The sequence below is a fragment of the Solanum stenotomum genome, chromosome 12 (assembly GCF_019186545.1).
Source record: "Solanum stenotomum isolate F172 chromosome 12, ASM1918654v1, whole genome shotgun sequence".
Lineage (NCBI taxonomy): Eukaryota > Viridiplantae > Streptophyta > Magnoliopsida > Solanales > Solanaceae > Solanum > Solanum stenotomum.
Genome location: NC_064293.1, coordinates 9,028,446 through 9,053,081, shown reverse-complemented (window position 1 = coordinate 9,053,081; position 24,636 = coordinate 9,028,446). Strand labels below are relative to the sequence as shown.

General features: G+C 29.9%; 1 protein-coding gene across 2 annotated transcripts in view; it reads right to left on the bottom strand.

The window, feature by feature from the left end:
• LOC125846928 (urease accessory protein D) overlaps positions 1-24,636 on the bottom strand; it is a 586,865-nt gene that overhangs the window by 175,968 nt on the left and 386,261 nt on the right. The gene's annotated exons all lie outside the window — the stretch shown is intronic.

Sequence of the window (24,636 nt, the reverse complement as noted above, 5' to 3'; positions counted from 1 at the left end):
TTGTATCACGAGATGTCTTTGAAAAATGATTTTCCCAAAAAGGGTGAAATAGGTGAAGTTGAGCCTCTGTACGAAATGTTGAATTCAGAAGATCAGGTAATGTTGTCAAACATACTTGATAATTCAATGGATCAAGAAATGATTCCTGGTCCGAGTGGGAGTTATGAATCTCAAAATCCTATAGAGGAATCTGAACTTCAAATACGTAAAAGTACAAGAAAAGGTGTACCTAAACGATCTTATAAGATTGCAGATTATGTTTTCCTGGTATCTCCCACAGAAATGGATGAACCTAATTCTGTAACTGAGGCCTTATCGAGACCTGAAAGGGATGAATGGTTAAAAGCGATGAAAGAAGAATTAGAGTCCATGAAAATAAATAAAGTCTGGGATTTAGTTGACCTTCCTAAGGAATGTAAAGCTATTGGGAATAAATGGATTCTTAAAGTTAAATGTAAATCGGATGGGTCAATAGAAAGACACAAAGCACGATTGGTGGCAAAAGGTTTTACTCAAGAAGTTAGAATAGACTATGAGGAAACCTTTTCACCAGTTGTGAAGTTTACTTCCATACGATTACTTTTAGCTATTGTTGCACGTTTAGATTTAGAATTACACCAAATGGATGTGAAGACTGCTTTTCTCACTGGAGAATTAAACGAGGAAGTCTACATGGAACAACCAGTAGGTTTCATTGTTAAAGGTCAAGAAAAAAAAGTATGTAAATTGAGAAGATCAATTTATGGCCTAAAGCAATCTTCAAGACAGTGGTATTTAAGATTTCATAAGGAGGTGATGTCATTTGATTTCACCATGATCGATGAAGACAACTGCATCTATGTGAAAAAGTCTAATGGAAATTTTGTAATTCTTTCTCTTTACGTAGATGATAATTTATTAGCTGAAAATAATTTGGAGTATGTGAAAACTGTCAAGTCGTGGCTTTCAAAATCGTTTGATATGAAAGATATGGGTGAAGCAGACTATATATTGGGTGATAAGATCCAAAGAGATCGTTCCAAGAAATTTTTGAGTTTATCACAAGAAACTTATATAAAGAAAATATTGGAACATTTTCGAATGAATAGTTGCAAATCCATGGATACTCTTGTAGCAAGGGGTGAAACTTTAAGCCTTGAAATGTGTCCAAAGACTGAAAAAGAAAAGATAGACATGTCTCGAGTTCCTTATTCTAGTGATGTCAGGAGTTTGATGTATGCTATGATGTGTACTCGCCCAGACATTTGTTATGTCGTAAGTCTAGTTAGCATGTATCAATCCAATCCTGGAAGAGATCATTGGAAAGCAATAAAGAGAATATTCTGATACCTGAAGGGAACTGCAGATCATACACTGTGTTATAGTGGATCTGATTTATTCATAAGAGGTTATATAGATGTAGATTGGACTGGTGACCGGGATGATAGAAAATCAACATCCGGTTATGCTTTCTTACTAAATGGTATGTTATTTCATGGAAAAGTAAGAAGCAAACTTGCACAACTCTTTCAACCATGGAATCTGAATTTGTGGCTTATGCGTCTGCAGTACAAGAAGTTGTTTGGTTAAAGAGATTCTTTGAGCATTTGAGTATTGCAAAGAATTCTAAGGGTCCCATGACTCTATATTGTGATAGTCAAGCGGCTATCGCATACACAAAGGATCCTAAGTATCACAGCAAGACCAAACACATCGACATCAAGTATAACTTTGTGAGAGACGTAGTGGCAAGTGGAGAAATAACTTTGCAATACATTCCTACACGTGAAATGATAGCTAATCCTTTTACGAAGGCTATCTCTAGAGACTTGTTTGAAAAACATGTTAAGGCTCTAGGTTTGCGTAGAATATGATGATATTTTAGTATTGTAAAATAACTTGATTGTTATAATATTCTCTTCTATATAACACTATTGAATTTATATTCAAATATAATATGCATGTGATAATTTGTAACAAATAAAGTGTGTTGAACAAGTCGCGAGATTGGGCTCTCTCACACGAGCAATCGCCTCTTACGTCGAAAAACGTGAAGAGATGAGTTCCACCATCAAATTATGACTTGTTTTATGAGCCAGACAAAAGTTTCTCAAAGAAAATGAATTTAAGGATCACTTAAAAAGAGAAACTGGGGTTAAACATCTTGAGGTGTTTAGACTGAGGTTTGTACGATGTTGGTTAATCGAAAGAATGAGACACATACACCAATATAAGGTGAAAACATCGTAGCACGTGTTTCATACCACGTGTGTCAAGTGATCAATGGGTCAATGAAAGAATGATTCCCTGCTTCTTCATTGTGTGAGACCTTGAAAAGTTAAAATGACTTTTCAATGAAATACCCTTTGACCTTTTTGTTGTTTCTTGAAGTTTCAATTAATGTTTCTACTTTAGCATGTTACTAATAGCTATGAATGATTCGGCAATGCAGTACATGTCTAAGAAAGCAGTTGAATTGAAATAGATAGATTCGAGTAGATAGGAAAGACAATTAATTGAATAATAAACTTGTATACACAGGCCGGCTATTGCACTAAACATATAGAGTGTAATTGTGTGTATAAAGTTAAACATGAACTCGAGTTAACCTCTTTAAGAGGATGAGGGATCGAATAAGTAACTATTGAAGTAGTGAATGAAGTCTGGGGTATTGTGAGTAATGATGTACTTTTAATAATAATGAATTCTTTCCACATGTGATTGAATTCCAATGTAGGACTTATAAAATCTTAAAGGTAAGCTTTTGATGCTCACAGGTCGCACGAACTATTTATCGTATGAATTGTGTGTTTAGTTGATGTTGTGTTGACTTAGGTCTTGTCCACCATGTGCGAAGTGTTTCATTATGTCTGAAAGGTGATATTTGACTTAGTTGGATAGTTTGTTTAGATCTCAAGGTGCTCGAGAGTCTTTTGATCCTTTGATTGAGTTTTTGAGTTATAAGGAAGTTAAGGTTGATCGCAGTCAACTTACAGTCAAAACAATTATGAATTGGTGATTTCAAAAAGTTTGAAATGTAAATGTTAATATTTACTTATTTGATCTTTCTCTATAGAATTTCAAATGAGTTTTGAGGGTTGATTATAATCGAGTTGACTATTTGTTAATTACTTTATGATAGTTGTTGTACCTGGTGCAATGATCTTTGTGTCACACTGATGAAGGCATTCGTCAAGCCTTGATTCTCTTCTTTGAAAATGGCCAGAGTCGGGTCAGGCCACTAATGTGGAGCCTCATCTGCATCGGCGAAGTCGACTCATGCATGATGAGAGCTACTTTTGCAAAGTCGTGCGACTAAAATGGCAAACTCAATACTGCGATCGATTGTCCACTTTCATGCAAAGAACTATAGGCATGAATACTGAACTTTTCCTGATTTCAGTTCATTATTCTAACACAATTTTTAGAGTTTGGGCACACAATTTTCACGAGGTTTCTTCATATGGTAATATTATGTTAACTCTCCAATGTGTTTTTCTTACTAATCTATTATGTAATTAATGATTGAATGGTGTTTGAACTTGGCTATTTGGAGATTTTGGTCCTAAGCTTGATTAAATGAAATTCTTTTATTTGGGAGCCTATTAATGACCCGTTTAGCCAATTTTGGCAAGTAAGTTTACTAATCTATGAATAAACTAATTTTGAATAAATTTTCAAATTTGATATAGAAGCTCGGAATTGACTTTTGACTCAATTTTTTAGTCAAAAGTTATGACATAATGTTTACAGACTCATATACTCACCTAGATTGCATATTTGACTAGACAGAAATGTTCGGAGGCTTTAAGAAAGGTTAGAGTCATAATTTGACTTTTGGAACCCCAATTAAAGTAAGTTGAAACTTTCTTTCACTCTTTACGAAATGTTAGTTTATTACTTATTTAAACAAAAGGGAAAATGGATAATAGGAGTTCTGTATAAATGAGCTGACGAGTATTTATGCGGGTACTAATATCATAATATGGGTATAAATTAACTATTTTTACTTGCTTAAAATGATTTCATGACTTGTGAGCGTACTTTGAAAGATTGTGATTTATCTTTGACTCGTGTATATGATAATTGATGTTTTACTCTCCTTTAAGAATTTAGAGTCAGATTATGATGATATTTAATGATAATTGTTGTTACGGCTATGTATTGAACTGATATGAAATTTATGTGTGAATTAAAATGTTGAAAGTAAACATAAAATTGAAATGCGTTGATTGACTTGTACAAACTCTGTATATCATGAATATGTACTTGTTATTTTGGGATCAATATAAATATTTAATGATAACTGTTGTTACGGCAATGTATTGAACTAATATGAAATTTATGTATGAATTAAAATGTTGAATGTAAACATAAAATTGAAATGCGTTGATTGACTTGTACAAACTTTGTATATCATGAATATGTACTTGTTATTTTGGGATCAATACAAATATTTAATGATAATTGTTGTCACGACTATGTATTGAACTGATATTAAATTTATGTATGAATTAAAATGTTGAAAGTAAACATAAAATTGAAATGCATTGATTGATTTGTACAAATTATGTATATCATGATCAATATGTAATTGTTATTTTGGGATCAATACAACACACATACATAACAAATCATTGAGATCAGAGTTGTACGCCTAAAATATATATATGGAGTGGAGTGGTATATATATAATCATTATTTTATGGAGGCCCTTACACCTTTTTAAACTTTCAAATTTGTATTAAAATTATTAAAGACACTATGCTCCAATTTTCATTAAAAATTAAATATTTTTATTCGAGTACTCTGAAGCCCTTCATATAAATTAAAATAGAAAAGGTATGATTCTATATAATCTGTGTACTATCAACTAAATATGTGTTGTTCGTGCAGAGTATATATTCAATATTTTCGATCTTCGAATATTGCATTTTGATTCTTTTGAATAAAATATTTTATGCCCCAATTTTAAGTTTTGATTCATTTTGAAAAATAGTTTGTGTGTTAAAATAGGTCAATAAATTCTGACAAATCATCAGAAGTTTTGATAAATCAGCAAATACTTGCCTTACCACGAGTCCTAGTGGATCGTCTTAACTTCAGTATAAATTATATCAGAACTTTGGAACAAATAACTCACAAGCTTTAATGGATCCCCAAAGTTTGAATGGATGGACAAAAACTTGTCACCATCATATGCAAATTTTGTCGGATCATCAAGACTTTAATATAAATTATGAAAAATGTTATAAAAAATTTATTCCCAAATTTCAATGGATCATTACTAACCAAGGCATCTACTATCAAATTAGACTTTCATTAAACAACATAACTATAAACATTTCGCACATAATAAAGCACAAAATTTCAAATATTAAAAAGAATAATTTTTATATTTTAAAGTTTACTTTTTATGGCCACATCGAGGGCACACAACGTAAGACTGAAATTAAATTATGTAAAAAAAAAAAAGTCGTAGCCAAATTTATTTATATTTAAAATTTATTTTATTATTGATAGTGTATGGCAACAAAATCTATATTTTTTGGTAACAAGAAAAAAATTGTGGTTAAGAACTATTTTATATAGCAATGATTGTTATAAAATAATATAATGTGGATGTCCACTACACCGAGAAGTTACTACATTACTTCCCTCCATTATGAAGATAATTCACTACACTAAGAAGTTACTACATTACTTCCCTCCATTATGAAGATAATTCACTACACCAAGAAGCTACTACATTACTTCCCTCCATTATGAAGATAACCTCCACCTTTATGATAATTATTCTTGTAACCTTTCACCTCCTTAACCTCCTTCATTATATTCTTGTTTAATGTCATGTTTATGACTAATCTTTTGTATGCCTCTATGTTACACTATAAATAAAGGCATGAGGGTTTCTATTGTATAGACTTGAAGATTTGGTGAACACTTGAAGACTTGGAATAATAAGAAAAGCTCTCATCTCTTGTCTTCCTATTTCTTGCTTTCATCTTCTATATTTCTTGTCTTAATTTGCTTTAGTTTTACAACACGTTATCAGCACGAATGTTCTACCATTGTAGGATTGAAGCAAAGTAAATAAAAGAAGGTAAAATAATTGTGTTTATTTTTCTCTCGGAAACAAGGTAAATTATTGTGGAATCTATTTTATATTTTACTTATGAACAAGGTGAATGATTAATATTTTTGTTACTGTGCATTTCTTTTTCCACCTATGACTATATATACTTTCTTTTGTATGTGAAACTTATTTTATATTTTATTTATGATTATGGTCACTGTTTTGATTATTGCATGAGCTTTTAATTTATTTTATTTTGTTTGTGAAATATTTTGGGTTCACATGGAAATTGAAAAAAGAGTGGTGTTATTGAGCAGTTTTATTTTAGTGTAATTGAAATTCTTATTTTCTTAGTGTGCAGTTGATTCTTTGATTTATAACGGTAATTCACTAGCTTAATTATTGTGCACCAAACATAATATAATATAATGCTATATGTAACTCTCTGTTTTGACAAGTTTAAGATATTAGTACATACTTTGTTGAGAATATTTTTATTGTGTTTCTTTTGTTCTATATTTATTTGTGCATGTTAACCACAAAATGACAATATTTTTTTTAAGGCTCAATGGTGAGTCCTATTATATTTGGCTTATTATGTCATTGATTGAGGGTAAGACGAAGGATTCAAGTCCTATCGCACTAAGAGGGTAATACATCGGGGTGAGAGTCCTGGTGCATCATGATAATAAAATGTTGGGTTGGGTCCCAACAAATAATGACCTAAAATGCCTTCTTATGGGTAAGATGTTGGGTTCAAGTCCCAACGTTATATAATGACGATGTAACAATGATTGAGCAAATTGATATGCTCTTGATAAAAGTCATGAAATTTGTCCAATTGATTTGCTCCATTCTTTTATGTGAATGTGGTAGCAGGACATAATGTGTCTGAAAATGACAAGTGGTTAAATGTATGAATATGAGTGTGGTAAAATGTTAATGGTCAATTGTGGTAATTAAAAGGAAGAACATTATAGGTTCTTAAGATGGTCCTTCAAATGTGAAGGTAAGTTTTGGTCATCAAAGTGATATGAAAAGTTATTGGGAACATTGAGTTGGTGCAACCCAATTTGAAAGTTTTTTAAATCCTCCATCAAAATAAAGAAATACAAAGTGGTAGTACATTTAGTACTTTTAAAGTGATGTTGAGGTGGGTCAAATAAATTTAATAATGTCAAAGTATGACTAATAAAAACTTATGGAGCATGTACAAATGGTTATGGTCATTTCTTGAAGAGAATATGACTTGTGTTCGTATGGATAAGGACATGTTCATGTATGGTTGGATAAATGCCACATCTCACCTCTACGGGAGGTTTGAGATATTGAAAAAAAAATATATTTTGACATAAATGGTCATTTTGGTCATATACTTTGAGTACTACACAAATATTGTGGTATGTTTTATTATGAACTATTGGAGGACAAAAGAAAGAAATAATTCTTTTCTATAAAGGTTGTGGTCATGACCAAAATAAATGTTGTTGTGTGGCAACACAAATTTGTCATTGGTTGTCAAGAAATAAGTCTTGCATGTAATAATTTTAACCATGACAATAATAATAATTTTCTCCTTGAAGGAGATGGTCACCATAAGAATGGTGTTGTGAAATTTGTGGCAGTACACAAACTTAATTAAGAGTTTCGGAAGAACTAATTTGTTACTATCCATAAATGAAAATAGTTCATAATATTGAGGTTGTAGTAAGTCTCAAAAGAAACTTTTTAAGTTTCGGAGGAATTGAAAAAAAATTATTATATTGAGACTGTAAATTATTGAAAGATTAAATATCTTCAGATTACTACAATCAAAGCGGGTTATGAATATTTACATAAAAGGTTACCCGCCTTTCTCTTGTTTGTTGTATACAAATATAGGCATGATGATGGAATCACATGCAAAAGTAAACTAGAAGTTTACTAGAATAAATATCAATTGGCATAACCGGTTGACCATTTCGGTTCAAATTTGATGCAAAAGAATTGAGAATCATGTGGTTATATGTTGAAGAAATAAAAGATTCTTCAAGAATTCTCATGTGTTGCTTGTTCTCATGATAAAATGATCATTGTACCAGCTAAGGTTGGGATTGTATCCCTTGAAATTATTTGGAACACAAAAAAAGGTGAATATGGGCCCGTTCACCTGCCATGTGGACCGCTTACTATTATGATTTAATAGATGCATCTATGGTATGGTCACATGTGCATTTGTGTAGCGACCCTAAAAATAGATAGGTGAAACTAGAGCCTAACGTATGAATTTTTTTAAAGTTTAAGCATAAATTGGAAGTAGTCACTTTTGGAAAAAAAAANGGTTGGTTTAGCAGAAATTGTATGCCTCCAATTATAGCTAGACCATTGATTATGAGAACAAATCTCTCAAATAAAATTTGGTAGAGATGAGTTTATTTAACATGTATGCATCAAGCCAACAATTGGTTCAGGGTCAAGAACCAAATAATTTCCATCTAAAAATTTGATGTGTGCACATATGATTTTATTGCTCCACCACGCACAAAGATGGATCCCCTAAAGAGGTTGGGGGTAAATGTTAGATTTCCTAACATTAGGGGGAGATATGTTTAGCAACTGAAAATTATGTGTCGGGTGAATTATCTAGATCCTTGTTAAAAAAATGTGAACTTGAAGTTCAAGAGATAATTCATTTATAAAATGTTGCAAATAATTTGCCAGATGTATATTCTGACCCAATATTTTAATTAAGTTGCAAATGCTCCAATAAATAGTCCTTGAAGGATAGAGTCTAAGGTACGCCAGAAGCGTGATAGACCAATCGATTCCAAACGTAAAACTCCTTGAGGGAGGAGAGGAGCAAATTATCAAAATGGTCATGATAATGAGGTAAGTGCTTTGAAAGAGCACTATGACATAACACTTCATAAAATCTTGGCAAAGGTTCAGGTACTTGAAAATGATGAAAAATGAAGAGATCTCGATAAGTTATGTTGTATTGGAATCGAATAAAAATAACCGTTGATGGTATCTTTGATATGAAGTAGCACTCAATGCTATAAATAATTACGAGGATCTTAAATTTGAATCTGTCATATAGTGTGGACAGATAAATGATTGACAATATTCAAGTATATTTTGTTTCACTTAGAAAAGTGATGTTTTTGATCTTATAGTTCATGGATTAAGATATAATGTCAGTGTGGTACAAATGAATCATTGTGCGAAAGTATAACCGTAAGATATAAAGTGTGGTTTGTGCCTCGGGGCATTAAGGGTTTTTCGCAAAAATTCTGACATTATTTAATGGATATATATTCTCCAATGGTGGATGCAATGCGACTTGTTTCAGTCTAGCAATAGATGAAATACTTAAATATGTATAATGAATGATTATTATGTCTAACTAGACGATGAAGGTTATATGAAAATCCTTGAAGGATTTAAAAGGTCTTAAAGCAATTTCATTGAGTACCCAATGATTTTGAGACTGCTCAACACATAGAAGATGTGTGATTTTCTTTCAGAAGAAAAGATGAGGTTCAATAAAATTGAAATGATCAATCTCCGAGTCAGAAATGATTTGATTATGTAGATGTAGAATATTTATTTGATCTGCATAAAGCTCAATCGCAAATGGACTATTTATTTATATATGGAGACACAACAATATCTTGGCATTCAAAGAATCACATTAGTAACCACTTATTCAAATCATGCAGAAATAATATTGATCTATGAATTAAGTCGGGAGTGAGTTTGGTTGGAATCATGATCTATCATATTCAGAAAATATGTTATTTTCTTTTGAAAAGGATATTCCAGCCACCATATACGAAAATAATATATAGCTCAATTGAAGGGAGGAAACAATCAAAGGAGATCGGACAAAACATATTTAACCAATAGTCTTTTTCACACATGATATTCAACAAAATGGTGAGATAGTCGTTCAAAGATCCATTCAAGTGATAATCTTGTAAATTTATTCACTAAGGATTGCCAACATCAATATTTGAGAAGTTGTGATATAAGATTGGAATGCATCGTCTTCGAGATATCAAATAAAGTTTTTATCAGGGGGAGAAAAATATGTGTTGTACTCTTTTCTTTAACCATGGTTTTATCCCAATTGGGTTTTCCTGGTAAGGTTTTTAACGAGGCAACATTCAAAGCGTATTAAAAGATATATGTATTTTTTTTCCTTCACTAAGATTTTTTTCCCACAGGGTTTTTTCCTAGTAAGGTTTTAACGAGGCATATTATCTATGGACATCCAAGTGGGAGTGTTATAAAATAATATAATGTGAATGTCCACTACACCAAGAAGTTACTACATTACTTCCCTCCATTATGAAGATAATCCACTACACCAAGAAGTTACTACATTACTTCCCTCCATTATGAAGATAACCTCCACCTTTATGATAATTATTCCTGTAACCTTTCACCTCCATAACCTCCTTCATTATATTCATGTTTAATGTCATGTTTATGACTAACCTTTTGTATGCTTCTATGTTACACTATAAATAGAGGCATAAGGGTTCCTATTGTCACTACGAGAAAAGTGTGAATTACATGGGGATTTTCCTGGGGATTAGTATGAAAATTTGCAGGAAAATAATTTTCCTACAGATTTTCATACTAGTCCCTAGGAAAATTCTCATGTATTTCACACTTTTCTTGTAGTGTGTATAGACTTGAAGATTTGGTGAACATTTGAAGACTTGAAATAATAAGAAAAGCTCTCATCTTTTGTCTTCCTATTTCTTGTCATCTTCTATATTTCTTGTCTTAATTTGCTTTAGTTTTACAACAATAATTAAATTAATTTGCTGTTATTTATTGAATTAAACTAACAATACTATGGTTGTTGATAAAAGTTATCACCAATCAATTTATATTTAAAATCTAATATATTAATCATAAGATATGCAACAACATTTCAATATTTGTCAACACGAATAAAATTGTTAAAAGATTTATGATATAGCAATAACTAACTAAAATTGTTGCAATATATATATTAATATTTAACAACAATATTAGTATTGTTGCTAATTCCAGACTTTCTTGTAGTGATATTCTAGATCACAATTTTTTTTTAAAAAGAAACTTTTAATTCTTAATTTTATGGCAAATCAAATGATGTTTTAGAAGAAAGAAGTAACGTTACAAGAAATTTAGGAGCTCTATTTTGTGCAAATAGTATCCAAGATCTTCCCAAAGACTCCTACATTTCTCTTATCCTTTATTCATATCCAAGACTTCTTCATTTGAAACCCACTTATTTGACCAAATTCTTTTTGTCAATCATCAAAATATTAAAATTTAGATTCAACATTAACTAAGTTAATATTGGGAGAAATAATTTTTGTAGGTTACTTAGAAATTATTAGTTGTATAGTCTTCTACAAAAGATTTTTAATTTTACGTATAAGAGATCTTTATTTTTACACATAAGAAATATGAAAAGTTTATTTTCTTCTATTCATTTTATAAGTGGTCAATCTTTATGTTTTTTGTATGTATATGGGAGAAAAGTTGAGAAAAGTTGATGTTGAGTACAAAGGAATAAATTCGGATTAAAATAAATATTGTCTTAAAAAAATCCATGTATTCAGTCAGACATGAATGAAAATAAATACAGCCTCTCAACAACTCCTATCTTAATTCAATCGAAGATTAAATAATTAAATGTACACCACCATAATGACAAGTGCAAGAGAAAAATATTTTAAAATAGATCAAGTATTATACTTCTGTGATTATTGAGGTATAATAATTTGTCATAGGTCTATTCTTGATTGACCATTAATTAATAAACAAATGTGCTACAATAATAACACCATTATAAGATAATAGTATTTAATGGATGATGGTTAGTAAATAATTACTAGGTTTTGAGGGCATTATAATTAGTAGTTAGTTAGATTTATAAGCATGAGGGAAAGATTTAACTACTTTTTAATATAATGTTAAAATCATTATTTTGTTTTTTGTCTTTAGCCAAAAAGTGAGGGACCACCATGGATTTTGAGTGTTTTTCTTGTTAGATAGCCCACCACATGGCATAATTTGTGTCATCTTGTAAATAATTCATGTCTTATTGCCTTCATTTGGTGGACACACATTCCTCCTATTGACCCCTCCATATTCCATGACAATGTACTCTTTTCCCCCACTAATGTCAACCACAATACCTAAAAAGGAAAAAAGAAAAGAGTCATATGTTTTCCCAAAAAATCACAAGTATTTGCTTATATATGGTACTCTCATAAAAGAGTTATATATTGGACAATTGATTTTCATATTCCCACTTAAAATAATAAGGGTGAGGATTATAATCAGAGGTGAATTCAGAATTTGAAGACGACGGAAGCATTATTAATGGTGGATGCGGGTTAGTCGAAGTATCGACATACTTCATCGAAAAACATAAAAAAAAAAATATGAATTAAACAAAACGTAACATAGATCACTCTATGGTTGGATAGTCTTGACCCTCAGTGTATGCTTTGAGGTTACTAGTTCAAATCTCACTAACGTGTTTCAAGGTGCACATTGAATTATATGGTCCTTATTTAGGTATATACATATGAATTTTCCCGAAGTTCACTTAAACGTGGGCTTGCCTCTGATAGAACAATTTTAAGGAGAGTCACCATGGCTATAATTGAAAAAACCGCGGATGTCAAGATGGGAGACCTTAACAAGCCATTTCGGTTCAATGGTAACCATTTTAAGAGATGGAAGGGTAAAGTACTTTTCTACTTGAGTCTTCTCAATGTTTCTTATGTGTTAACTGAGAAGAATCCAAATAAAATAGACATCACCTCTATGAATGATGATGAAACTATTTCTCATCTAGAGAAAGTGGAAAAGTACGATGGTGATTCCTATAAGTGTCGGTATTATATTCTTAATTGTCTATCTGATAATTTTTATGATTATTATGATAGAACTTACTCTAGTGCAAAGAAAAATTAGAAAGCGTTGCAGAGTAAGTATGATACCGAAGAGGCTGGAGCGAAAAAAATATGCGGCTAGTAGATTTGTTCGTTTCCAAATGGTGGACAACAAATCAGTGGTAGACCAAGCTCAAGACTTTATAATGATTGTTGGAGAGCTATACGGGCCAAGATGCACTTTTACAAACAGAAGAGAGCAACATCACAACGAAGGTAAATTTAATTACTTCAAATAATGCTACTCCTGAAACTCACAAAAATACTTCTTTGAAGCCTAAGAAGAAAAAATTCAAGAAAAATAACGGTAGACCTCCCAAGAAAAATAATGGTGAAAATATCCAAGCACAAAATCAACAAGTTCAAGACAAGGGACCATGTTTTGTTTGTGGCAAGAGTGGGCATATTGCTCGATTTTGCAGATTCCGGAAACGTGGTCCTAACCCTCAGGCAAACGTTACCGAAGAACCTTTTGTGGCGGTGATTACCGACATAAACATGGTTGAGAATGTTGATGGATGGTGGGCTGATTCTGGTGCAAACCGTCATGTCTGTTATGACAAAGACTGGTTTAAGAAATATACTCATTTTGAGGAGCCCAAAACCATCATGCTTGGTGATGCTCACACTACTCAAGTGCTTGGAAAGGGAGATGTTGAATTGTGTTTTACTTCTGGAAGGGTATTAACTTTGAAAGATGTACTTTATACTCCTTCTATGAGGAAAAATTTGATGTCTAGTTTTCTTCTTAATAAAGCAGGCTTTAAACAGATTATTGAATCTGATCAATATGTAATAGTGAAGAAGGGTATTTTTGTGGGAAAGGGGTATGCATGTGATGGGATGTTCAAATTGAATGTTGAAATGAATAAAACTTCTACTTCTGTTTACATGCTTTCTTCTACCAATTTTTGGCATGCTCGTTTGTGTCATATTAATAATCGTTATGTTGGAATCATGAGTAGTTTAGGATTAATTCCAATGATTAAAAAGAATTTTGAAAAGTGTGAGGCTTGTAGTAAAGCCAAAATCACTAAAAGGCCTCATTTTCAAGTTGAAAGAAAAACTGATTTGTTAGAATTAGTTCATACTGATATTTGTGAACTTGGTGGAATTTTAACTCGTGGAGGTAATAGATATTTTATCACTTTCATTGATGATTTTTCTAAGTTTACATATGTTTACTTGATGAAAAATAAAAGTGATGCTTTTGAAAATTTCAAAACTTATCTCCATGAGGTTGAAAATCAGTTTGGAAGAAAAATAAAAAGAATTAGAAGTGATAGAGGCCGTGAATATGAGTCAAATGAGTTTAATTCTTTTGTTAGATCATTGGGAATAATTCATGAAACTACTCCTCCTTACTCTCCTTCATCTAATGGAGTAGCGGAAAGGAAAAATAGAACTTTGGTTGAATTGACTAATGCCATGCTTATTGAGTCACATGCACCTTTAAATTTTTGGGGTGAAGCTATTTTAACTGCTTGTTATGTGTTGAATCGTGTGCCTCATAAAAAGTCTAAATTGACACCTTTTGAATTGTGGAAAGGTTACAAGCCAAGTTTGGGATATCTAAGAGTTTGGGGTTGTCTAGCCTTTGTGAGGCTAATGGATCCCAAGATTACAAAGTTGGGTAAGAAAGTTACTACTTGTGCTTTTCTTGGTTATGCTTCAAATAGTACAGCCTATAGATTTTTTAATCTTGAAGATAATATTGTGATAGAATCGGGTGATGCTATTTTTCATGAGAATAAATTTCCTTTTGATTCTAAAAATAGTGGGGGTCAAAGGATTGAACAAAATATTTTGTCACTACCTAGTTCTTCTACTTCTACTTTGAAAAATAAAGAAGTTGATGATTTTGAGTTAAGAAGAAGTAAAAGAGCTAGAGTAGAAAAAGATTTTGGTCCTGATTTTTATGTGTTTAATGTTGGAGATGACCCTCTCACTTTGAAAGAAGCATTATCTTCACATGATTCTATTTTTTGGAAAGAGGCTGTAAATGATGAAATGGAATCACTAATTTCTAATAAAACTTGGAAGTTAGTTGATTTACCACCGGGTTGTAAAACTATTGGTTGCAAATGGGTCTTAAGAAAAAAATTGAAACCGGATGGATCTATTGATAAATATAAAGCTTGGCTAGTTGCAAAAGGTTTTAAACAACTAGAAGACCTAGAATTTTTTGATACTTTTTCACCGGTAACAAGAATTACATCCATAAGACTTTTAATTGCTATGGCTGCAATTTTTGATTTGCAAATTCATCAAATGGATGTAAAAACTGTTCTTTTAAATGGAGACCTAATGAGGAAATTTATATAGATCAACCCGAGTCTTTTGTTGAAGTAGGCCAAGAAAGCAAAGTATGTAAACTTACTAAATCCCTATATAGCTTGAAACAAGCACCTAAGCAATGGCATGAAAAGTTTGATTCTTGCATGATTGAAAATGTTTTTAAAACAAATGAGTGTGATAAGTGCATATATCATAAGTCTTGGAATAATTCACATGTGATTATTTGTCTATATGCTGATGATTTATTGATCTTTGGCTTTAACATGAATGTTATTGATGAAGCTAAAAATATTCTTAGAAGCCATTTTGATATGAAAGATCTTGGTGAGGCAAATTTTATTCTTGGAATAAAAATAACAAGAACATGTGATGGAATTTTTCTTGACCAGTCACATTATGTTGAGAAAATTTTGAAAAAATATAACTTTATTGAATGCAAGCATGTTGCTACTCCTTTTGATTCAAGTGTTCACTTATTTCCTGTTGAAAGTGAAAATGATGTAATAAATCAAAAGGAATATGCTAGCATAATCGGAAGTTTGAGATATGTGACTGATTGTACTAGGCCTGATATTGCATATGCAGTAGGAGTACTTGGCAGGTTTACAAGCAAGCCAGGTAATGAACATTGGCATGCTGTAACAAGAGTTATGAGATATTTAATTGGAACGAAAAAGTGTGGTTTGTTCTATAAAAAATATCCTGTTGTACTTGAAGGCTTTTGTGATGCAGATTGGAACACTTTATCAGGTGATTCATGTTCTACCACTGGTTATGTCTTTACTTTAGGTGGTGGCGCTGTTTGCTGGAGATCAAAAAAGCAAACTATAATTACTAACTCTACCATGGAGGCTGAACTAATTGCTTTAGCTTCAGCTAGTGAGGAAGCAAATTGGTTAAGAGATTTATTATTTCAAATACCTTATTTTGAAAAATCAATTCCTCCTATTTTAATTCATTGTGATAGCACCGCTGCGATTGGTAGAGTTCAAAACCGTTACAGCGGTAAATCCAGACCTATAAGGAGGAAACACAGTAATGTAAGATCATATTTGACAAATGGTACCATTAATGTTGATTATGTCAAATCTTGTGATAATCTTGCAGATCCTCTTACTAAGGCCTTAACAAGAGAAAAGGTCTCTCGCACATCGAAGGGGATGGGATTGAAGCCTACAAATCCTTGAGTCATGTATGAGGAAACCCAACCTAGGGACTAGAGATCCTATAACCGGGTTCAAAGGGAAAAACTAATCATATGATGACTTGTTGTGAAAAATGCACTATCTTTTTATTTCCCTTCCTATGATGTGAGTGCATTGTTTCTTGTAGTTTGTGAAGGTTGAGTTGATAAAACTCTTAATGAATATTTTTAGCCCATATAGGTGGAGTGTTAAGCTTACAAGAGCACTCTCGACAGATTTCACCTATGTAATGTATGGAAGTAGGTCGTTTCCTATGAGAATTGGGCTTATTCTCAAAAACACTCATGAAACCGGGATAGCACATGGCCATAACGTGCTGGCTTTAAAGCTCATGTCAACACCTTGATTATTATGTGTGAGCAGTGATATTTTATTTCCCTTAAGCAGTCATAGTTCAAGTCTGAGAGCACTACGACTCTGGAGTAAAAGTTACTGTTTCACTAAGTGGAGGTTCAATGCAGAGCACACCTTCATTATGCATAGTAGTCTTCCTTCAGCTGATAGACTCTCTTGATTAATATTAAAATGGGTGAGAGATTGTTGGTCTTTTTGAGCATTTTAATATTTATTTATTATTAAAATAGTCTCAAAATTGTGTCCTAGGCTTATTGCATTTCAACCTTAGTGAATGTGCAGAGAACGTTGGAAATTATGGCATTTCTTTTGTTGTCCATTAGTGGACTTTCTTGTGCCTAATTACTCACTTTGGTTACTCACCGTGCATGTGTTTTATTGCTCATTATTTGGTGGTTACAAAACATTCAACTTGAGGTTGCCGTTAGTGGCATTAGGTGGTCAACTGTGACCACTAATTCTTTTCATTACTCCTCCATTATTCCTTGTAACCTATGTAACCTTTAGGCCATTTATCTTCACTATTTACTACCCCATTATCTTTCTATTCTTCTAGGAAGGCTTCTTGTACTATAAATAATGGTGGTCTTCATTTGGTTTGTTACACACAACATATAAGAAAAATATAGAGTGAAAGAGTTAGTCAAAAAGAGAGTTCTTATTAGTTGAAGGGAGGTGTTCTTTTTTGTGGAGCTTTGGACTCAACTCTTGTCCAGAGTTGTTGAGTTATACTTTGTGAAGGTTGTTGTATCCTGGAGGGGACAAGTCAAGAAGGACTACTGCTGGACCGGTGAAAACATTTGTTGTAGTGGGCTTGAATCTCCTTAAAGAAAGCGAGATATCCGCGCCTCAGCCTGAAGAGATTTATTTTCTTCATATTTATTTTCTATTGTAATCTTGTATTTTTGTTATCTTGTAAGTTTTCACTAACAACATGTATATACATATCAATTTCCCAAAGTTCACTTAAACGTGGGCCTGCCTCTGATAAGAAGAATAAATATATTTAAAAAATATGACGAGATAAATATAACCTTTTAAAAAAGAATACATGAATAAATATGACATTTTTCGTGTATTTTATTAGTGGAAATTACATTAAAGTAGAACGGATCTTAAGAGGTCAAATTTCAACCAAACTACTGACTATATATATCAAACTCCAGCATGATAGAATATTTGCATACTAATAGCTATTAATTGTTTAATTGCAACTAATTTAACTTAGAAATTCTAACTAAAGGGTTAAACATCACTACTTACAGTAGTCAGTTAATTAGACAATCCTAATGGTAGTTAAAGGAGGCAGAGCGAATCTACATGGAGTTCAGGGGTTCACCCGAATTCCTTGAATCAAAAAAATTATATATATTGTGTATATAAGATCAAATATGTATTTTATGTCTATATATTTAATATTGAACCCCCTCAACACAAGTAAGGGGCTTGATTAAGCGACTATGGGGTTCAGAAACTAGTAGGGCCGTGGGTTTGAATTTGGCTAGCAACATTTTTCAATGTTTTAGCTTGAAATCTGGTATAACTTATTTGTCAGCACTATTTAGCATGTTTCTTTTTAACCCCTAAACTGAAATCCTGGCTCCACCACTCAGAGGAGCCGAGTGGTAGGTAATCTACTGTATCTAAGTCCTTGTATATATATACACAGAATTGTACACCTATATTATTAGTCAATCATATCACAAAATTTCATTTCACAGAATTGTGCAGTTTTTTTGTGTTTTTGTTTCAACATAAGCGCATTTAATTAAAAAAAATGGAATATCCAAGAGGATATGCTTTTAATTTAAATTATATATTGATATTGATGTGAAAGCAAGTGTTTATATAGAAGATATAAGCAGCAAACTTCCATTTGGTCTTTGCTTTTTAATACCCACTGCATAAACGTTTTTTCCCTTTTACAATACAAACGTTAAAGCGTATAGGTGACTTATTTTTCTTATATAAAAGAAGAAAATTAAATTTATATACATATATCATCTATATCTATATCTATCTATATCTATATTACCTTAAAAGCATGAACTCCTAACTTGAATGTTAAATTACTATAATATCCCTAACTTAGGTTGTGACTTTTTCAATGAGTTGTGACTTTTCCAAATAGTTGTGATTTTTTCAATAAGTTGTGACTTTTCCAAAGGGTTGTGACTTCTCAGAAATTTCATGACTTTTCAGATAAGACACAAAAAAATATTGTTCATACTATCCTTTGTTGACTATAAATAAAAGGGTTTCATCTCATTTTTCAACCACAATTTTTTTTAATCTTGTACTCTTCTTCTTCTTGCATTTTAAATTTTTTTGTGTGACTTATTGTCATTGAGTGGGTTCGAAGTTTAGCGGTATATGAGGTACCACTATTCTGATGAAGTAAGTCGTTCTATCCTAACAGGTATGTTCCATAACCTTGAGTACTTGAGGAAAATAATTTTGATCATACAATAATCATTTTTTTGCTTAATATACACATTAATATGTAATGTTCCAATATATGAATTTAACATGATGTAGTCTAAAATTATTTGTTTTTGTTAACAATTTCTCTTGTGATGTAGATATATGCTTTTGAATATCTTTTTCCAAAATTTAGAGAATTGTCACGATTTGTTTTTTTATGCTTAAGCAAAAGAATGACGTTATTTATCAATGTTATTTATGTGATTTAGATTGTCAGGAAGTTTGCTTCAAAATAGTTATTACTATATAAATATTGCCCTTTTGTTTTTCTCATTTACTATTTTTTAATATTTCAGTATTTTAGACGAAAAAAAGTTCATATGACTTGTAATCACGTTAGTTGAAGTTTGTATTAGTTTAATTTTTTATTATTTATTTATTGTGAGATAAATATTTTCATTAATGCAAATATATATTTATATTTTGGTAGGTATTTGTATTTAAATTAAAGTATTATATATGTCACAAATGTATTATCAAGTTAACAAAATCTTCTAACTTCAAAATATATTATTTTAAAATCTTTCGAGTTCTTTTTTTAGAAAAAAACTCACAACAAATGTGAAAATATGTGAATATATGTAAGTATAAAATTTATTAGAAATTCAATTAGCACATTAATTCTTTAGTTATAACATTTCTCTTAGTTATTCCTAATTATTGCAAACGTTCTTTACACTCTTTTACATTCTTAGTTATAATATTATAAATTTCATAGTTATTACATTAATTAGTTATGTCTTTCAACTTTCCTTATATTAACTTTTGACCAATAATTTTTCATATTATTATACCGCCACAAATAGAATATATTCTTTAATTTTAATTTTTCATTTTTCCAGTAAAAAAAAAGGAAATCTTTCTCAATTAACTATGGACAGTCAGATAACTATCTTTGATTTATGTACAAAGTCAATCGAGAAGTCAAATATGAGAGCCAACAACAAGAACGTCATCTATTATGTTATAACTTATAAAATAAAAATTAATATACAAAAAATAATTCTAAAAGATAAAATGTAGTTACTCTCTTCACATGTTCATATGAAATCTAAACAATTTAACGTGGAATACATGTGCAAAACACATCTGGTTAGATGACAAGAAAAATACAAAACAAATATCGCCTTTAAGGTAATATTAGTGAGATACGACTAATTACATGATTGAACCTCATCAAATTGAAATAAATATATACATTATTGCATTTAACTAATAAAAATTTTCATTGACCATCTTCATAGATTCGCGTGAATAAGAGATATATATATGACGATCCACATTGAACATTAACAAAAGAATCTGCATAATTATTTTGTGCTAAGCTTATTATTCAAATCTTCTCTTAAATAAGCAATACTATTTACTATTACATATATTTTTAAAATTGGTAATCACGTGCAATACACATGTCAAAAAACTAGTATATTGTTATAAGTGGGAACATCATAAATGAAAAGTTGAAATACCAAAATGCCCTTGTAAAATTAAATGACTCTATTACCATTTTAAGGTAAAAAAAAAAAAATCTGATTTTCCCACTTTTAGTTATCTTTTTTCACAAATTCTTTTCATTTTAATTAGTAAGAAGTCCAAAAGTCCATGTAATGTGGATAACATCTTATAAACAGAAGTTCAAAAAATCACAATTGATCTTACAATCGTTTCTAAGTCAAAATGGTGAATCTTATTTAGAGTTTGAATTTCTTTTTCATTTCCTCTCTATTAATGTTTTGTTTAATTTTTCGAGCTCTGCTTACTCTATTAGAAACTTGCCTTTTTCCTAACTTTTCTGTAGAGTTTTAGGTGTTTACATATATATATTCAATTTTGATATGAAATTGTAGGAAAATATGAGTATTCTACTTATATATAAGAGTGAGTTTATGATGGGACATTTGAATGTCCCATCATAAACTCCCTATATAATATTCTACTTATATTCTACTTATAAATCATTTTTTCTACCATATAATATATATAATATATATTTATTTTCTAAGGGAGTTTATATAATATATAATATAATATAATATAATATAATATATATAATATAATATAATATAATATATAATAATATAATATAATAAATCATTTACAAATGACTTAAAATATTTAATATTTAAAATTCTACCATAAAATAGGTTGACTCTCAAAATTCTATCCGGGTCACATATATTGAGACAGAAAAAATAACGTATATCATTTTAAAATTACCAAAAAAGTATTAAAAATAATAATAATTAACAACTTAAAATATCTGGAAGACATTTTAAAAGGGTTAATTTTGTAATTTTATCCATATCACATAAATTAGGAAGTTATTTGAAAGTTACATAAAAATATTATAAATCACAATAATTAATAACTTAAATTTTTTTTTTTAAAAAAAGTGCAAATTTGGATGACTCTTCAAATTTCATTTGTGTCACATAAATTGAGACAACAAAAATAGCATATATTGCGTCCATTTTAATTTATTTGTCTTAATTTTTTTTTATATTTAAAAATTGCGTAAAAATACTATAAATCATGATAATTGACAACATAAAATATGTTTTGAAAAAGATACAAAAAATTGCACTGATTCTTGAAGTTAATCTATCGTAAAAATACTATAAATCATGATAATTGACAACATAAAATATTTTTAAAAAATATACATATAAAAAATTTCGATTGATTCTTGAAATTAATCTATCGTTAAAATTTATGTATAAAATACAATAAATCGTGATAATTGACAACTTAAAATATTTATTAAAAATGCACAAAAAAAGAAATTGACTGATTCTTAAAATTAATCTATCAATGTCACATAAAATGAGACAAAAGTAGTAATATGTATTATTTAATGTCAAATTACTGAAAACTACGTAAAATGTATTGTAAATCTTAACAATTAACAACATTTGATTAACTCTTGAAATTTTATCTATGCTACATACATTGAGACAAGTGGAGTAATATATATTAAGTATTTACAAATTACGTAAAAATATTATAAATTACATTATTAACAACTTAAAATATTTAAAAATCATATTAAATTTAAATAACTCACTATATTTTATCTGTGTCACATACATTAGGACAAAAAATAATAGTTATTGGGCCCGTGCGTAAGAGAGTTTATGCCCAAGTATAATATATAATATTCAATGACTCTCCAAATTTCATTTGTGTCACATAAATTGAGACAACAAAAATAACATATATTGGGTCCATTTTAATTTATTTGTCTTATTTTTTAAAATTTTTTATATTTAAAAATTGCGTAAAAATACTATAAATCATGATAATTGACAACATAAAATATGTTTTGAAAAAGATACAAAAAATTCCATTGATTCTTGAAGTTAATCTATCGTAAAAATACTATAAATCATGATAATTGACAACATAAAATATTTCAAAAATAAATACATTTAAAAAAATTCGATTGATTCTTGAAATTAATCTATCGTTAAAAATTATGTATAAAATACAATTAATCGTGATAATTGACAACTTAAAATATTTATTAAAAAAATAGAAAAAAAAATTGACTGATTCTTAAAATTAAATCGTGATAATTGACAACATAAAATTGTTCAAAAATGCTGTATGTGGGTAGTCTTATTGTGCCTTGAATAGCGTCAAAGAAAGTACAGGTTTGTGATAAAAAAACTTATTCCTTTATCCACGCAAACAATCGCTTCAAAAACTTCGTTATTAGCCCCAAAACATACCATTTATGTTATTGGGCCCGTGCTATAAATCTAGTACTAGAAATAAAGGTTAGAGGTTATTTGAAGGAATTGCTTTTCCAGTCATATAAAAGGAATTGTCGTACACAAGCACAAATAAGATTAAATTTATTGTGTACATGAAACACATTTTTCATATATCAAATTGAATATCAGACAAGGTAAAATAACTTAACAATGAGAGAATTTTTTAGTCTGTACGTATACGAATACTGTGAAGTTCATGTTTATCATGATCACATTCTTTCTTCCCTTTTGAATCTCCAGGTAATTGTTATTTAATTTTAAGATTGCCTTTCTCTTTTTTTCATCTCTATTTTATTTTATTATTTACAAAACAATGACATGTATTCTTTATTTATCGATGTATAATTCATCCCTTTTGAATCAAATTATCATGATATTTTTTTTAATTTTAGAATTAGATTTTTCCTAATTCAAAGAATCTTTGCATATACTTTCTAATTAGTAATAATATTTAGATAATTAATATTATGGAATAGTAATTATGTAGGAATAAAGGGTTATAGAATTTACATAATCTTAAAAGTATCCAATTATGAATATATGTTGTAATCAATGTGATGCAGTTAGAGAACAATTTACTATAATAAATAATACTAATAGATGTCCATAAAGGTGGTCTTACATATTCTCACGTTGTATCACTAAGATTAGTTTTACCATTTATTGTTATCAGGTTCTTTATTTTAGTTGTTTTCTTCCCAGTTTGACAATATAAATGAGTTGTGCATTTTTCATTCACAGAGGTGGTTTTAAAAATGGGAAATTGCTACTTATAAAGCTGAATTGCGTACTAAAAACTCACCAAAAAATTGAAAGACTTTTTAAATTTTTGTTTAACACTGCTCTAACAACAATTTTTATGCTAAAATATCAATACTCATTCTAACAAAGATTTAAAAGGTTGAACTTAAAAGAAATACAAATATGAGAACCATTCATATTAATTTAATTAATTAAAAAAAGTTATAGTATGTCTTTGGGATTTAAATCTTACTATTTTATAAGAATTCGCAATGAATTTGCATTGAGAAACCTTTACATTTGTAAAGCTAGCTCTTGAATGCTATATATACATATACAATATAAGTGACATTTGTAATTTACGAAAACATATAAATTTCTTATTTAGAATACTTTGTTGGACTACTCTAGGGATTTATTTAAACACTTTAAAATAATAAAATCATCCCGCTTTGTGGTACTATATATAGATATGTCATTATTTTTGTTTTTGTTGTTTGTGTATAAATTAAAACAATTTGAAAAGTATATTCAAGGTCCTTCAATATAATAAGCTTTATAATTTAACATTGTCATTCTCTGTTCTTTTACAACTTTGAGATCAAACATCATGCTTGTGGATATAAAAAATATAACAAACTTTTATTTTGTTTTATAGCACAAATTTGTTATTAATAGATGTAACTTTATTTTTTTAAAAAAATTTATACTTATTGACATAGGCTACACACGCAACGCGCATAGGTATATATGTGCCCACGTGGACACATTAC